Here is an 18,880-nt window from a genome sequence, read left to right as displayed (position 1 = left end):
GGCAGGAGGTTTAAACACAAAGAACTCAGCTTTATTTTCTGGCAGGGGAAAGTCATACAAAAGCAAACTAAACTAAACTAAACTGGAAACTCACAAACTAAACTCACAGTGAGACACAGGAAGATCCACACAGCATGAGGGACGACACTGACTCAGAGAAACACAGGGTTTAAATACACTGCGAAGTAACGAGGGGAATGAGACACAGAAGGAGAGCACAGCTGGGGGAAATCAGAACTGACGAGACAAGGAAGCATAATCTGAACACACTGCGATCAGACGCGGACTTTCAAAATAAAACAGGAAACACAAACACAAAGACAGACTAAGAGACACGGGCTTAACACAGAGACCTGACTACATTACAGGGGATACACAGGCATACACAGGCAGAGACGACGGAAAACAGAGGGAGAACAGAATAAACACTGGGAAACCAAAACACAAAAATAATTCATAATATCAAAAATAAGAGTACAAAAATCAAAAACACGGGGTCATCGACCCAGAAGAATGACAGAAAGTAAAGTAGCGAGTAGTGTAACAAATTACTGTCTTACTGTAATGTGTAACACATTGCTTTTTTTTTTGAGTAACAAGCCCAACATTACTCCCAGCTGACAAGCTGCTACCATCACCCTTTCATCCTCTGATTGTCTCGTCCAGTTTAAATTCAGCTGAACTATATTTATAGCCCAAGTTCAACACAGCTGTCTTTTCAAGATCCTTCATATTTTAAAGGTAAGACCCAACCATAATAGACAGAGAACCAGATCAGGCTATTCTCTTTGAGTAAGTGCACTCCACCAGGACCAGAGAGTTGGGGAGGGGTAGCCATATGTTCAAATCACCAACATGGTCAATGAAAACACTCACATTAAGGCTCCCAGTGGGACTTCACCAACCAACGGGTGACAGTCCATCTTTTATACACAGTCAGTGTATAAGAAACACCATCTTCTGTTATTAAAATAAAGCAGTTACACTTACAAAAAAATGTTTGATATTTGATTACTGTCCTGCTGTATGAAGAAATGTATACGTTATTGTGTGAATGTATACTTCTTTGGTTCGTACACCATTCTTCCACTCTGCTACTCCATACCGGCTTTATCATTTTTACATTACAGCACCACACATTCTAACATTTCAAGCTGCTTTTTCACATTAAATGTCCCCAACAGTCAACCCAGCACAGGCTTGATGGGAATGGAACCAGAACAGCAGCCATATTTGTCTCCTCTCAGTTAAGCTACCGTGAATTGTTGATTACGTTTTAGTAAAATAAAAAACTGATTGACAATTTACAGTAATTGTAGATGAAGAGTAGCATGCGGTGAGTACTTTAGAGGCTTTTGTTCATGTCAACAAGGTGAAAAACTGTTTATCAAACGCTGTCCTGTTAATGTAAAACCACTTGAGCCTTATCCGGATCAGTTAATCAGTGAGTGACACTCACAGTGTAGCACAGCAACCAAATGGAAATATAGCAGCACTGACGCGGATAAGATTAAAATCCAACCCTTTAACCCCACTCATCCTTCTTAAACCCTCCTGCAAAAGTACTTTTCGGCACATTTACACTTCTAACAGAAGGCTACGAGTCTTCTTCTTTTTGGGTAGTTTAACATTAACTCTGTTGCAAATTAGGGAAGAAGCGCATAGAGAGGAAAGGGTTGATGGAAAGATTAAGCTTATACTTGGAGAGAGGTTTGGAATTTGGCTCCTATACTGTAAGTTGAAAGAGAAAGATAAAGTGTCTCAAAATATAAGGCAGAAGAGGGGAAGGGTGAGATTAACTGTACTCTAACTTCAGGCAGGGAAGGATAGAGGTAGACGTATTATGATATAGTGGAGAAGAAGAGAATTCTTACACAGCACAACCGGAGGGACAATGATAGGAGGATGGACACGCCATTAGAAAAGAAATTGAATATACTATAAACTGTAGCTTTAACTTTAAACTCAAAGATGAACAGCTGTGATATACAGTGAGTAACCATGGTAACGCTGCATGTTGAGTGAAAGAGACTAAACACTGCTTTCACAAGATGCGTACAGTATAAGTTTCGTTTGTGAAAGTGACAAAGAGATTACATTTCCAGAATAGATGCAGTCACAGGAGAGTTAATCTTCATCATGAAACACACCTTAAGCTCCAGAGGTGCTGTGGAGTCATCAAAACACCACCCACCTCCATCGTTTGTCCTTCAGATGTCTCATCTCTCCACCATCAGGACAAGCTACAACTGCAAATCCTCACTCATTCATAACAGACTCTAGTAAGCCAAGAGCTTAAAGGTTTTTGAAATTCTAACACTTCCACTGTGAAGTGGAAGTGCCAGATTAGTCATCATCAGACAAATGCCACAAGTGTAACTGTAATATTTATTTGACCTTTTTCTTTTTAAAAAAATTGCATTGCTGGGATCAAACTATTTCTACCTTTTGATTTCATAAAAACTGCATCAGATTAGGCAGTCACTGAGTGACAGATACTAAAGACAGCAGAAACGCGTTACTAATGAATGATCCGGGGCAGACCCAGATCTCTTGGCTGGCCTGGGAACGCTTTGGTGTTCCCCCGGACAAGCTGGAGGAGGTGGACAGGGAGAGGGAGGTCTGGGCTTCTCTGCTTAGTGTGCTGCCCCCGCGACCCGGACCCAGATAAGCAGAAGAAGATGGATGCATGGATGGATGGATGTTATGCTAGCTGGTAGTGAGGGAGGGGCTTTGAGCCTACGTGTCACAAGGCCGTTTGAAGTTATTCATCAACTGGATGAGGCAAAGATACTATTGGTGGTATCGTTAAGGTTTTAATTTTTAGTATTGATTAGTATCTGAGTACGGTTTTCTTTATCAATCCTTGTGGCCAACTTGGGTGAAACAAGGAACTGAGAATAGCTGACTAAGTGATCTTAGGTTTTCTGGTTTGAGTTCACCTTTGGATGCTGACATCTCTGAGATGAGAGTTTTTGTGCCTTATCCATGAAAAAGATAAGAAGACATATTGACTAAGCTAATATTAAAAAAAAACCATTAAATTGTTCCAGTGTAGCAGCTGTGTGATGTCACTGAACATCTGTCGCTGTTCTAACATCTGCACATTTATTCACAGTGCATGTCTCTGAGGTGCACACCTGCATGTCATTGATATTATTTGGAGAGCAGAGAGTATATGTGGAGATACAGTATCACCTGATGTGTGGATTCTATTAGGTCAACTCATTCAAATTGAGTCAAAATTATTCACTGGAGCAAAAAAAAGGTTTGGGCCACCAGGAAATGTCATGATACCGAAAGTGCTCACATGGAGCTTATTTTCCTGTTGTTAGGGTTCTCGTTTGCTGCAGTCTGTGAGTAAAAGCACACAAGACAGTTGAAAAATCAAAATTCAACACCATAATGTGCATCCATCTCTCAGTGCAGCCAGTCAAAAAAAAGATGCAAATACATGAAACTCTCAGATAGGTTTAACATAAGTAATCACAATTTTTACCAACCAAAAAAGACAGGTAATGATCCACACATCAAATGTGTTAACCTGAGAGCACAGGAACAGCAGGTGACTCTAAACTAGACAAAAGTTAGTGGATACTATAGTTTTCTTTTTTTAAACATGGACTGTGTAGGTCCATGTGTATAAGTTTATACTGGCTATTTCTTGAGATCTCTGTACCATCTAAAACTCACAGCAGTCTGCTTCTTTCTGTGCTTGTACCTCAAGTCTAAATGGCTCTGCAGGGGGAGGTTTTGTAGGCGATCAGCAGACTACTGGCTGGTTTGGGTGGGTAAAACAACTCAGTTGGCTGGATTGAGCCCTCCCTTGCCCTTAGCTATTCTATTCTATTCAATTGTATTCTATTCTAAATCACAACAACAGTCGCTTCAAGGCACTTTATGATGTAAGGTAAACTGCCTACAGTAACACGAAGCTAGAACAAACTTAGCTTAAAATTATAGCAAAAATGTATTTTTTAGGCTGCTTCATGTTACCCATATGTCTAAGTAAGTAAATTTTTATTTGTGAAGCACCTTTCAAGATAAAAATCATGAGAGACCTCTGAGTCCACAGATCTCAAGAGTCTGGGGGCCACAGTTACAAAAGCTCTGTCACCTTCCGTTTTCAGCCTCATACGAAGGACAACCGACAAACCTTGATCACATGACCTCAGGGACCTGCTGGGGATGTATGGATGTAAAAGATCAGTGATGTATGTTGGTGCGGGGATGGTGCCAGTGCAGCTGGATCAGCATGCAAGTACTTGGGAGACTTGGACAGGAGCCTTGCAGCAGCGTTCTGAAAAACCTACAGACGTTCCAAGGAGGCCTTACATAAACAAGTGAACAAAGTATTACAATAATCCAAACGAGATGAAACAAATGCATGTATGACAATTTCCAATTCAGAGCGTGACACAATGGGACTCAGCTTAGCAATGTTTCTCAAGTGATAAAAACAGGAGTGAACCAGAGATTTACCATGAGTGTCAGAGCTACAGAGTCTACACGTTTACCCCATTCACCCCTATTCATCAAGCAAATAAAATTATCCTGTGTAGCACCTGTTTCACACTTTGTGTTGGCTCGAATGCAAGAATGTGCTTAATTTATGTAAAATGCATAACTTGCAAAACCATATAAATAAAGTAAAAAACAAAATGAAAATGAAAATGAAAAATTACATTGAATTGAATCAAAACTGAATCTATTCCATTTAGATACAACAGCTTTAACCATCTGCAGTATAAATATAACTTCCTTGAGCACACATGACTAAGCAGAAAGTGAGACAATTGCATTAAGGTTGATTTATTCGCCTTTCTCCATGCAGGTAACTGCTTGTTTCCTTGTTAACAGCTGTGTTTCTGTGAACTTTAAACCAAGATGCGTAGTGGATTTCACAGGTCCTACAACACCATGACATGTACGCCTCCTTGGATACATAACCACTTGTGGCATAAGGAGGCTCGATAATCACTACTGCACCTGCTAGATTTTTCAGCAGTCCTCTGGATTACATCCACGGGATACATGTTGGAAAGAAACCAGTAAGGGTGCTTTTTTGTTTCTGTCCAATTTCAGTTTACATCTGAAATAATTACATTACATCAAAATTTCACACATTTTATTTTTTTTTTTTTTTGGGGGGGGGGGTGGGGGGGTGGGTGGGGGTATGTCAGAAAGAAGGGACAAATGAAAATGAAAAAAATCCAAGACTACCTCCCCATCCATGTCACAAAGAGTACATCTTTGATCTCCCACAGAGTCGTCTGCAATGCTGGATGCCCTTTTAGACTGCGGTGAACACTCTGCGTGTGAGGCTTCTGCAGGGTGTAAATTAAAAGCCTTTTTTCTGTAGCAGTGTCACACCATTACTCATTTTGGCAGCTATTTAAAAGTGTGCTTCTGTGATTTATTGTGTATTTTAATGTGTATGATTTATATAGTATGTAGTACTGTGCATATACACATGTCTATTAAGATTCTATGCACACCGACTCTGTGTTGTAATGTGCTATTGATGGGAATGTCTGTCCTTACTCATCACAGAGACATGTTTGTCAGCTGCAAGAAACTTTACACAATAATGTTCAGATACTAGTGTATAAAAATTATGTATTTATATTGTTTTCAGGCAATTAAAAGTCAACAAATATTCCAAAACCTTATATATTTTTATGCAAAGTATGCTAATCACAAACATAATTGCTAGCAAGAGATCAGGAAGCTAGTATTTCCCAAGTTACCGGAGAGGACACATCGTTGAGAAATACACAGGGTGAAAACTTTTAATTAAGACAATCTTCTTTCATGCTCTGCCACCCTATATTTTGCATTAACCTCTTGAATCCCAATATAAAGGGGGAACGTGATTACACGGGGTGTGCATCAGTTAAACAGATGCCATGAAAAGATTTACACACAGTACATAGTCACCTGTTCACCCCGATGGCATGTACGTGGCCAAACAATATCTCTGCTCAGCACAGATCTCGGATCCAACCAAAATTCACTGAAGCAGCAGCAAAAAAAAGACCAAAATTATGCTTCAAGTTTGAAAAATATTAGCATGAATTCTGTCTTACCTTTGCGGTCTTGCTTCCTAAAAAAATCCACCGCAATAAAACCACATTTCCTGCACTGCTCCATCTCCCAGTGTGCTTCAAGAGCAGTTTCCCATCACGAATCACTATTTTCTGCCTTCTTTGCCTGTTTACGCACCAGTAAACTGTTGTGTATTTGTCTGACAAGTACGGCTAATTTTTGCTATTCAATACCTAAGAAATTTCAAATTTTGTTTTTCTGTCTTCCATCCTCAGTTCCTATCAGCATCAGCATCTGCTGTAATGCTTACACCTATTATTAAGTCTCACACGCGTTAGCTTATTTTGATACCAAGATGGTTTACACAGAGTTTGTAATTGTAGAGAAATAATCCGTTCTTTTTAGACCTGTCATTTTCAAGCAGGTACCCCCCTGAGATTTAAAAGGTTAAAAGCAAATTAGCTTACTATTGACATTTTGTTAACCCTTTGCCTGTGAATACTTAAAGGCATAATCATGTCAGTGGTCATAATTATCAGCAAGATATTTTGCAAATCTGGCTTGAGCAGCAGCCAGCGCACTGCTGCTCATGTTCATGGTTGCAAAGCTTTGTGGTTGTTGGAGATATGTTTGCTTTTCCAGTAAAAATGGTGTCCGTGTTTCATTATCACTTAAATAACTTTCCTGTGTACCAGCATATGCTTAGGGCATGTGTAGCTGATATTTTTTCCATGATTATCTTTTCACGGAGAAACACTGTTTTTATTAAAGCTGAACTTATTTTTCAGAACTGTAATGCTATAGGAAAACATGCATAGCCTGCGTACATTTTACAGCATTTCAATAGATCATTACGCAGGGCTGTCGATGAGCCTACCACCAACTCACACATAACTGCATCCCCAAAGCACCAACCTCGTGAAACACACGATGAAGACTCAGTAGACCTAATTAATATACAGCACATAGACCACAACTATGGTAAATGGACTGGTTCTTATATTGCGTTCTCCCACTCCCTTTCGTTGGAGCACTCAAAGCACTTTATTCACCTATTGCTTTTTATCAAACACTCAAACTCAAATGAGTGCATCAGGAGCAACTTCATGAGATCAGTATCTTGCCCAAGGATACTTTGGCTGGAGAAGCCAAGGATTGAACCACCATCCTTCCAATTAGTAGATGACCTGGTCTACCTCATCACAATATTGTCCAACCCTATGGCTGTATTGATATTTTGTTCTATTGTATATATACAGTATATCAGTATCTGTGTGGGGTTTTTTTTAAATTACATTTTTTCAGATATGTGGTGCCATGAAAATGTTTTTATTTATTTTCACAAACTTTAATGCAGCGAAAAACCTATCTTGGGAATGTTATAAGTGGTGTCATCACAACCTCACATTTGTGAAGGAGAGCATCTCCAAGTCCGTTGTTTACAAAACTCTCAACCTTGTCTAGAAGCACATGTAGAGGAGAACACAAGAGACATGTGCAGTGGTGATGTGGAGTCATGTGGTGCCTTCTGGTAAGTTTCTAACTAGTTAGTGAAATACACCGCTGAAAAGTTAACTATGACCCTAATCCTTTTCTGTTTTCAATGCTATGCTAACAGTACATGGCCTTTTCTGTAGTAGTAGTAGTCTCAGTAACCAAGAATGCCCAAAAGGGCCAGAGGATAGTTGTTGTAAGGCTGTAGTTTACTGGGAATAAACTAGCCCTAGCGCTGACAGATATTAATAACAGTGCTATCATTATCAGAAAAAAGCAAGCAACAAGTCCAGACTCGTTCTTTAGAAGTTGGAATTGTAGAAGAAGTAATAAATCACTAAAGTTATGTGGTGGTTGTGGGGCGGGTGAATTATAACAGTTTGTTAGGAACCAACTCCTGGAATCTCCTGAGAATTAGAGAGTTTTTAACACTTAACATTTAAAAAGGCCTAAAGAATATTTTTAGTCTAAGAGGTTTGATTAAAGGCACCTTGGAAGCACGACAGGGAATATATAAAATTCTTAACTTGCTCTCTCCAACCACACTTGCCTGAGTTGAACCTGCAAACTGATAACCACAGATGCACCTGGTTCTTGCATCCAGCTTCTTTGTCGTGATCCATTATATATGTTCCCTCCGAAGCTCTAAAGGGGACATAGTAGGAAGTGAAAAACAATGTGCAGACTGACATAGAGTCCAATTACGGTTTTTACATTGTGTTAAATGGAACTGAGTGGAAAAATCAATTATGTGAAATTAGCACTTACTGTTAACTATCATTCTCACTATTAGGAATGCATGTGAGAGCTGAACAGTGGCGAGATGCCCTTTTAAGTGTCAGAAAAGCTTTGTCACAGTGAGATCAAACCCCCACATGGTTTTAAATGAGAAGCAGTGCAGGGGACTGAAGGAAGCTGTAAAAGATCAAATGGTGCTGCAGTAAATATGAAGGAAGGTGAAGATTCACACCCAGAGGCGCTATTGTCATTGTGCTTGATGATGCTGACAGATATAATAGAATTCTACAAATGTTTAAAAAGCCTCAGCGGGCCATGGCTGCTTTGAAAAATACAAAAAAAAAAAAAAAGATTTATATAATATATGATTCTTGGTGCGAGACAGGATGGTCTGAGTATTTCGGAATTTGCTCACCTACTGGGATTTTCCCACAGTACTATCTCCAGGGTGTACACACAATGGACTGAAAAAAAAGAGAGCAGCTGTTCTGAGTGGTTGTTTGATGCCAGAGGTCAGAGCAGAACCAGGCTGCTGCTGAAAGGAAGGCAAAGGTAACTCAAATAACAACTTGTTACAAACCAGAGTGTGCAGAAGAGCATCTCTGAACGCACAAAACTTCAAATGTAAAAACAAATGGGCTACAGCAGCAGAAGACCACACCAGATGTCACTCCTGCCAGCTGAGAATAGGAACGTGATGGCACAATTACCTGAACTAACCAAAATTGGAAAAACAGAAGAAGTTCTGTCCTGCCTCGTATAAACAGTTTAGGGTGCTGATGGTGGTCTAATAGTGTGGGGGATATTTTCTTCAACTCTGCATGTCAACATCTCCCCACACACCAAAAAAAACCATTAAATTAACCAGCTGTGACTCCTGTGACTGTTCTTGGTCAGCTTTTTTAATAGTCATTATCTAGACATATGTTTTTGTAATTTGAGGTCATCACATTTTTTATTTTACAATTTTTATATGTTATAATTACAAAAGAGCACCTTTTCAATTTTAATTGCTTTATTTTGTCTCATGAATTATTGCCTTTTTTGTTGCTATGATCTTTCGTTAAAGGTCAGTGTTGACCACAGAAAGAGACGACAGTAGTGTCATTTTGGAAAAATCTCTGTGCACAACTGATGGTTAAAAAAAACATTTAAATTCATTCTGATTTTGTTTATAGTATATATGGGATTTGAGTGACTATACCAGTGAAATTTTGGTCACTATATGGTTAAAAAAAACCATTTGTTTTTGGAGGTTATTCAAACATATCGCAATATGTATCGTGTATCGTGATCAGAGATCAGAGGCAGTAACGCATAATCCAATAACTTTTTAAAAGTATTTAGTGAAGTAATGGATTACGATTGCAAAAAAGTAATTAGATTACTGCTACTTTCCCATGAGCATGCTGCGTTACTGCGTTACTAAACCGTGATTTTGTTTGTGAGAGTGTCTCCTGACAATGAGGTACGAGCATGCGACGTCCGGCAGCAACAGACGTGTAAACACAAAAGTTATATGGTATTTTATATGCTGGAATATGCAGAAAATACGTTTAAATGTTAAACAAATTTCTTCATGTCAAACACTTTTGCATATAATTTTATTTTTGCTTGATGCAATGTGCATGAAATTAACAGATTAAAACTAATAAAACAAGTTTTAAAGAGAAAATGATTAAACAACTACTATGGGAAGGTATTAGAGTGTTACTAGAGTCCACCAGGTAAAAAAACAACAGCCCACTCTCCTAATCTGAGACTTCCTGCCGCTCCAGTTCAGCTTCATTCTCTTCTCTGAGATCGTCTTTCTCCCAGAGTACTGAAAAGAAAAGAAAAAAATCTGAACTGAGGAGGTGAGAAGGTGAGGATGAGGTCCCACCCTCCCTCAGAACTGAGATCTCACCTTGAAAAGGCATCTGCCTCCTTGATCAATCTTTCATTGCTGTCTCCCAGCAGCTGGCCTCTCACCCCGCACGCCACCTCCTCCTCTCTGACTCCATCGCTCTTTGGTATTATACACCTGCCTGCTATACTGAATCACTCAGATGTTCTGTTTACAGATCTACCTGCCATTTTGCTATCTGCTGCGCTCTGTAATAGTGTAGCAACAGATACCTGACCGCTGCTGGAGCAATCTCAGGAAAGCCATAAAAAAAAAAAAAACGGCAAACAGCATGCAGACAATGCCCGGTTTTTAGGTTCACGTGGCAGAACCTAAAAACACAGCTCATAAAGTATTCAGCCTCAGTGAGAACAAGTCAGTGAGTGCTGACAGCAACTTTAATGGGATCTGTTGTTGGAAATAAGTTAATTAATCTTGTCCACTTTCTCTCAACTTTCTCTTTCTTCATCTTGCTGTTTCTTTGTGTCCTTTTCACCCTCTGCGTCACCTTTTAATCCTTCTCTCAGCTCTTTCATTTGGTGCTGAATTCACTATTTCAGTGTCCCATCTCCTCTATTTTAGTCTCTGTGCATATCTCTAGTGCATGAAGAATGATGGCCAGTGGGGGATATTTCTCATGGGACTCTGAGCCAAAAAGCCAAAATGTAGTGTTTCATGCATCTTCACACTTTCTTGCCTTTTCCCCGCACCGTTCAACATACTTTGCATTTTGAAACAATTCAGTTTCTGCCACTGTGCCAGCTGACTTATGGCTCGAGGTTTTACACCAGCTATTTTCAGAGCAGGTGGCCACAATGGGTGTGCTTTCCATTCGCAAGAGCATCGGGAGATGAGGGAATAAACACTGGAAGCTGCGGCTTTGTTCGCAAACATTACCTGCTGTTAATGAAAGTCACTGAGCAAAGACAGAGATAAAACTGTGCCAGCTACAGGTAACATCTATTTGATGAAGTGTGCAGTGAGGAGAGTGAAATTAATCACACACGAGCTGTTACAAAGAAATGTCCAGATGGGTTTATCAAAGCGAGAAAAAAAAATAATAACGGAAGTAAAGCAAAGATCGTGAATAAATATTAAAAAACACACCTTCGAAAAATAAACATGTTTTTTTTCACTTTTCAGGCTTCATTAAATATGAATAAGTCACATGCGCACACCGTCCTTAACACGTATTGGCTTTACACACATATCGAACAGGAATCTTTTGTCAGTAATTAATGGTGTTGATCTAGTAAAGATTTCCCATGAGGTCAAATACATCTTAATCTCCTCGGGTAAATTGTTTTTCCAGTGTTTTTGTCTGGTAAACATCAACGACAAAACTGATTCCACCAGGGGTAATTACAACAACCGCTGGAAACAAATCAGCATAGCCAGCAGTGAAATGTACTGATTTAACAAACCAGGATATTAAAGCCAGCAGACCTGGATGCAATAAAGCAGTACTAGAGGACAGCTGGAGATTATAGGGCTGAGAAACGGTACCAGTTCATTGCTTTTATTGAGCAATGCACACATAGGCCATTACTGTGGGGTCATTACACAAAATGATTCTGATACAATCCAACATTGTCAATACAAGAGAGCGCGCAAAACAGGTTTTAAAACTCAAAAGGAAGAATCAGACATGAGGAAATATGCATTTGTTTATCTATTTTAGGTTGACACTAGTTCAGCTTTTGCTAACAGTGTCAGTAATGAATTGAGAGAGATGCTGGGCTTAAAGCCACCCCATCCAACAGCTGTGTAAAGCCCTGGTTCGCTAATACCTCTCCACCTTTGCACAGGTTTATGGCCATGGATCAGTAGGCTCAGTAACAAGGCTGACAGAGGCTTCTAACAAGTCAGGAGACAGGCAAACAGATGAACCTGGCAGCTCTTGTCTTCCCAGACAGCAGGGAGGATAAGAAAGTTAGGTATAAATGGGAATCATCCAGTCAAGCGTAGCTGAACATGCTAGCAGATCTCAATGGCCCCTAATAACACGGTTGGGGATTATTGCGGCATTACTCTGGTCAGAGGATTTAATATGCAAAGAGGGAAATTTCAGCTGTCCTGTTAAAAAAAGCGAGGAGTGCATAGGAACATGGCGCCAGATCACAGGATTGACCATAAATGTCGGACATGATCAAGGAGGACAGTCGTGCATGTCTTCCTTATGTCTCTGCGGCAGCACAAATATAGATGGAAGCAGGAACCATAACAATGTGAATAAAGTAGGCCTAATTCATTCTTTCTAAATATATCTGGGGATGCTTTCATTGACTGGCAGAACATTTAACTGATACTGAGTCCATGAAAGCATTTCCATTTGCCGTCTGAAACACACAGTGTCAAGCAGCTGTTTTCTGCTGCCTGTCAAAATTAGCTTTTCCCTAAAAAACTAGTTTCCCCTAGTGGAAGGCTCTGCCTTGGTTTGATTCCAGGCCAGCAGAAAAACATAATTTTTAGTTTATGTGGACTATTTAATCACTAAACCATTTCATGCAACAAACTGGGTTGTTAATCTGAGCAGAACACTCACCACAATGCCCTGAACTGAAATTATAAAGAGGGGACTTCAACAGGGGTGGGCGATATAGCCTCAAAATTATATCAAGGCAATTCCAAAAAAGTATGCAATAATGATACATGCGATGAAAAGGAAAATAAAATTCTGAATAATGTTTTATCGGTGATTGTGGCTCACAGGCAGCAGCATTTATTAGTGCAAACCAAATAAGGGGCATGTTCCATCTCTCTTCTCCAAAAAGCTATTTTCATTGATGACAGACAACATGATTCAAATATTGAATCTACTATCACAAGGTGCTAACAGCAGCATTAATGTAGTCCAATATAGCAGTGACACGGCATAAGTCAATTATAAACACAAACGTAGCATAGGCAATTCAATTCAATTCAACATTATTTATATAGCGCCAAATCCCAACGGCAGTTGCTTCAAGGTGCATTATATGTATGGAAGGTAAGGACTCCCCGGTGAGCAAGCACTTGGCGATAGTGGGGAGGAAAAACTCCCTTTTACAGAAAGAAACCATCCAGCAGAACCAGGCTCAGTAGGGAGCATATATATATATATATTACTTATTTTCTAACATAATTAGTTGCTTTGTTACTTATTTACTCTTTTAATAACATGATACACAACCTGAATACGTAATAAAGCAATAGACCTTTCAGCCCAGTTTTATTTTTTATGCATAATACAGATATAAAATTGAATCAAATGGGAAGTCTCTTTTTAAAAATTGTTTTATGAGTTTTAATCTTGATATAATCTTGATATACACACGTCTGTTGCTGCTACGGGCGTCCATGTGCTTGCGTCATTGTCATGAGACTCTCTCAAAAACAAAATCATGACGGCTTAGTAACGCAGTAATGCAGCATGCTTATGGGAAAGTAACAAAATTACTTTTTTTGCAATAGTAATCCCTTATATTACTCGTTACTTGAAAAAGTAATCGGATTACAGTAACATGTTACTGTCCATCTCTGCTCATCACCAGCTACTAGTATCTACTCCTCACATGGCTGGTTGTACTCAGCAGTGTGTGCTTTGATGGAAGGTGTTGCAGTAGCTCCTTTGGCTTGGGAACTAGGCTTTTATATCACAGTTTTATCACAGATGATGTGACCTATGGCTGTGCGATATGACCAAAATCTCATATCCTGATATAAGACATCTATTGTCCGATAACAATATAAATCACAAAAATGTAATATTTTCTGTAAATTCTGTGAATCTCGGGAAGCTCGACTTGGGTGAAGTGCTTCCAGCTGGGCGTCGCGCACCTGCAGTCGAGTGTTTTAACCGATGCATGAAACAATACATTTTTGGACATAAGTTGTAACAGCCTCTGTTTTCTTTGTGAGTATTTATTACACGGCGTGCTGCGGGGAAAAGCCTGTTCGAACGTTTGAGTCTAAGGTTTATTTTTTAGCACCTGGCGGCTCTTTCTGGCTTCTCATCCGTAAATACTCTGCATACTCTGCATACTCTTTCACGTGATTCAGTTTATTTTGAGCTTTATTGTGAAAGGTTTATGTGGAAAATAAACAAGCGGACACCCGGTGGTTTTACCGTCGTTGTTGCTAACGACAACGCATAAAAACAGGCGCTTGTCTGTCAGTAGTGTGGTTATATTAAATATAAGAGAAAGAGAGAACTTTAAGAAGTTAATATAGCCACTGCAGTGACCATCAAAACGGTGAAAAAATATTGCCGTAAACGTTTATTTTGCGACAACACGAAACAAACGATAGCGTAAAATGAAACGATAGACGTTTTTATATCGTCATCCGATATATATCGTTATATCGAACAGCCCTAATGTGACCATATCAATATGAAAATTGAAGCCTAAGGTTGTGGCTGAGGCTTGTCCAGAGGCTGCAGCTGTATGTCATGTTCTGAATGATTCTTGTCTCTTTATATTGTTAAAAGATTTGACGCCCCAAATCAATTACTAAAAGGAAGTTTCTGGAAAATGAGTGGTAGTGAGCCATGAAGTAAATTTACTGTAAGTTTAAGTTTACTGTAACTGAGTACAAATTTGAGGGACTATACATCCGCCTTACTTGAGTGTTTGCATTTATGTATAAGATATCTCTACTCCACTGCAACTCAAGTTATTTTTCAAATATTACAATAAAAACATATAAATCAGGGGTGTCAAACTCAAATACACAGTGGGCCAAAATTCAAAACTGGAACAAAGTCGCGGGCTAATGTTAATATTTATTGAAAAAAAAAAACTTCCTCTAGATATAAGAATGAATCTTTTCTTATGGACTCAAACAAGTTTTGTTGAAAAACTGAATATGGAACAAGCAACGCTTAATACTAAACAATATATATATTAGCTGTATAATACCAGTAGGCCAGCTCTAATAGTAATTTGGTATGGCTTTGCGGGCCAAATGTAATTAGGCTGTGGGCCATATTTGGCCTGCGGGCCAGAGTTTGACACCTATGATATAAATAAAGATATGTTGTTGAATGGTTAGAACTGTTGCCAGCCTTGCAAGGCTGTTTTTTAGAGTTTAGGGTTTGCTGCCTCTTGTTCCATGCCGATGAACAGCTTTTATGTAGTACAGCATTAGCTGTACTAATTAATTTACACCTGCATTCCACCTGAAAAAGCAACTGATTTGATTAATGGAAGGCCCTACTGTGCCTTTTGAACTACAGCCATTCCTTGTTGGAGCACACTTCAGATAAGTGAGGAAAATTAAAGAGACCTTTATAAAACTTATTTCAGTCCTTAGAGCTATTTTAATATCTGCCTTAACTCCATCAGTGTAAAGTTAGCCAATATTTCCCAACAAGCATTAAACTCAAACTCCAAAACCACGCTGTATACTTTATATTAATAAAACTAGCTAAAGGACAAGAAGCCGAACAGTAAAAAGGCAAACATGCACACAAGTTTGTCTTAACATAATACATCAGTGGAAGGTTGGGACGGGGTTAGCGAACAGACACTCCATTAAGCATTCATGTTATTGACAAACACACCTCGGCATAATGGCATATTGTCTACCATACAATATACAAATTCTTGTAAGCAATCCCTGCTAAATTAGAAAAAGACCGCATGGTTAATACACCAGTGATTATAAAAAAAACCTCTAATCACTGTATGCAAATACCATCATACTGTGAGTAGCGGGGAGGGTGGATTTATCATTTAACTAATCAAGAGGACCAGCAGAGAACTGCTACAGTCAAGATGTGTGTTCACATATTTCCATATGTTTTCTTCCCTTCACTGGTGTAAAACAGTTCCAGGGAGCAAAGGCAGGCTGTAAATATCCTCAGCATAGTAGTGGTGATTAGCTGCCATCCCCCCTTTTTTTTGTTGCATAATTCACTGTTTACGAGCCAAGGTTGCAAATTGATAGCAGCAGAAATTACACCAACATTATTGCTGTACGTGAATAAGTAATAATAAAAATGGGACCGGAGGGGTGACAGTGCCCAGAGATGCCAAGGATCTCATTCATATTGGTTGTCACGACAAGCTGCGCTACAGCCTCAATAAAACCTTCGTAACACCTCATCATCTATCATGGCTCTGGCCCTGGCAGATTCTTGGCTCCGCGTCTTAGGCCAGCCTCTTGGTCTTTTAATGCATTTTGGGCTTTTAGCACCCTCGGCTCGGGAGCGTAGTACTACCTGGCTCCCAGAACACTGGAGTACTGGTACACTGTGTAAGTCCTTAAGCGATATTGATGGGAACTAAAACCTCGTGAACCCTGTGATAGCTGGGGTCCACAGAAGAGTATTCTTCTGTGACTCAATGGCTTTCATCCAATCTAGTGGTTATCAAGATTGGACAGCATCTTGTTCTGTTCTGTGATCACGTAACCTCGGGTTTGTTCGGGTTGCTGATCAGACATGAGGTCGTGGCAGCTGACGGGGGAGGAGGGGCTTTTACTTTATCTGCCGCCTTGTAGGAGCTGATGATAACCAACCTGCTGCTGGCCAAGCTTCACTTTTCGGAAGGCTGTGTCTATTACCTTACTTAGATATCATCAAGCAGTAGCTGAGTAAGTCAAGTGGTTTTGACCTCAGAGGTTATCTCCTCATAATCCTTCATCTTCACGATAGCAGCACTATTAGGTAAAGCAGAAAAAGGCAAAAAAAAAGTAGCAGTACTTTGATGGTGTTCAAAGAGTTAAGAATCCTCCAAAAGCTGGGTTTCATGTAGCTACTTGAGCACTGGGGAGAAATCTAATACTTGACTCATCCGAGGGATGAATGATGCAGCAGATTATCAAGTAATTGGAATCTGTGAAATGTCACTGGTGTGACGGCGAGTGACCTAAGATCAATGGCACTAAGGTTGAGTCACACTTCAGTAGCTTCAGTGATCCTCACGCAGCTCAGTAGCGAGGCCTAAAGCCACGCAGGGCAAGGATCCATGATCACACGGAAAGGCCGATGGGCTGAGTTAAAAGGAACTAAAGATAAGACATGTAGTGACCAAGGGGACAAAGGCGAGCCAGCAGTCATCTGGAAAAGATTTCCAATATTTTCCCCTCACTCTTTTTTTTTTCTCCTTTCACCTCTCCGTCTCTCCAATCCTTTTCCCTTCGCTCTGTTGTTTGATCTCGTCATGGCCCAAAGTCACCAGGCAGACGGGTCTTATATTTTATATTCAGTGTTCCACATGAGGGAGCGTGTCATAAAAAAAAAGTCTACTCAAAATAAATGAGGCTCTCTGAAGGCAAACGCAGATGATGGTTGAGGCCGAGCCGTTGCTCGCCATCGTAACGGGCATCAGTAATTTGATTTGAAGAAAATCTGTGTGTGTATCTGTAAGTGTGTGTCTGTGGTTTCGAGGCAGCAGTGGTGTGGAACTACGGTCTCCCTTTCTTTCACGTACTCCTGCTCCAAAGGCTCAGTCAGATTAAGTCGAGTGTAGGTGTTGACTGCTCTCCCCCACATTAGTAGGAGCTTTCGTTGCTTTTCCAGTTTGTCAGATTACATTAATTAAAAACAAAAGCTCCTTGTTGGCACACTGTAAAACCACCGACATCCATAACGATAACGTGGGAAAAAATATTTTCGGTTTCGAAAGTCGTGAAAATCACACAGTGTTAATTGCCCGGAGAAACGGCAACACTACAAAACAGCTGTGTGAGTGATATTTCTGAGGAACCCTAAGAGCGATGAGGGGGAGCAGCAAATAGCCAGTCTCTAAATGAACCGAGTCTCCTACTCAACAAGCATATAAAAAGAAATCAATATCTCTGTTAACTGTCTATTGTTCTAAACAAGAGACTCCAAAAGCATTAGAGTCTGTATATATTGCCACTGTCATCATCTTTAAAACATGGGCTTTGACTGTGATTGACTGGCAAGCCAACATACACCCACCACCTAATTGCAATTTGCTCAGAGGAAGACAAAGAGAAGCAGCTCTCTTGTCACTGACAGGATGCCGTGAGGGCTGGGGAAATTGAATTCACATCGAGAGGGATTTAATTAGACCACTTTGTACCTTTCATCGCCACAGAATCCTATTTACATTCATTCGTGTGCTACTAAGCTTCCATACCTTAGTTATATTGGTTCAACTAATCTTCAACGTATAATATATTCAAGGCAAAAAGGCAAAAAGATCAGGGTTTCATCTAATCCCTATGCACCATCTAGAATGCAGCAGAATGGCTAATCACAAACTCAAATTCAAGAAAGACACAATCCCCATGATGTGTAATATGTCCACTCCCTTGACCGTTTATGAGACACTGCAAATCAAGTTTCCGATCCCGCTGGTGAAATGGGTACATGTACCACATGAAACAAGAAGGAAAAGCTTCTAATTCCTTATTATATTGTGTGCAGAGTGTCAGTCAAGATACTCTAAAATCCCTTCTGAAATAAATCTAAAAAAAAAATAGTATTTAGATGTGCTAGGACAAAAAGACCTTGAAGGCAGGATTTATCAGCTTAGTTAAAGGGAGATGATCCACTGAGCGGAGATAGGACGGGGTTGCCCCGTCTTATTCTCAGCTTATATGGAGCCTGGCAAAAAGCTGCATATGATTTTCGCATGGAATCCATCTCAAGGCCTGCAGGACATAAACGTATTAATATTTTAAAAAGAACAGTTTAACGTGATAAAACTGCCATAAACACAACTCCTTTATTGCTGACACTATGTGGCCCTGTTTATG

At 39.8% G+C, this 18,880-nt stretch overlaps 1 protein-coding gene across 1 annotated transcript in view; it reads right to left on the bottom strand.

The window, feature by feature from the left end:
- The window catches only part of gfra4a (GDNF family receptor alpha 4a), a 155,376-nt gene that overhangs the window by 120,828 nt on the left and 15,668 nt on the right, over positions 1-18,880 (bottom strand). The gene's annotated exons all lie outside the window — the stretch shown is intronic.

This window comes from Neolamprologus multifasciatus, chromosome 19, assembly GCF_963576455.1.
Source record: "Neolamprologus multifasciatus chromosome 19, fNeoMul1.2, whole genome shotgun sequence".
NCBI classification, from domain to species: domain Eukaryota; kingdom Metazoa; phylum Chordata; class Actinopteri; order Cichliformes; family Cichlidae; genus Neolamprologus; species Neolamprologus multifasciatus.
This window is presented reverse-complemented; position numbering and strand designations above follow the sequence as displayed.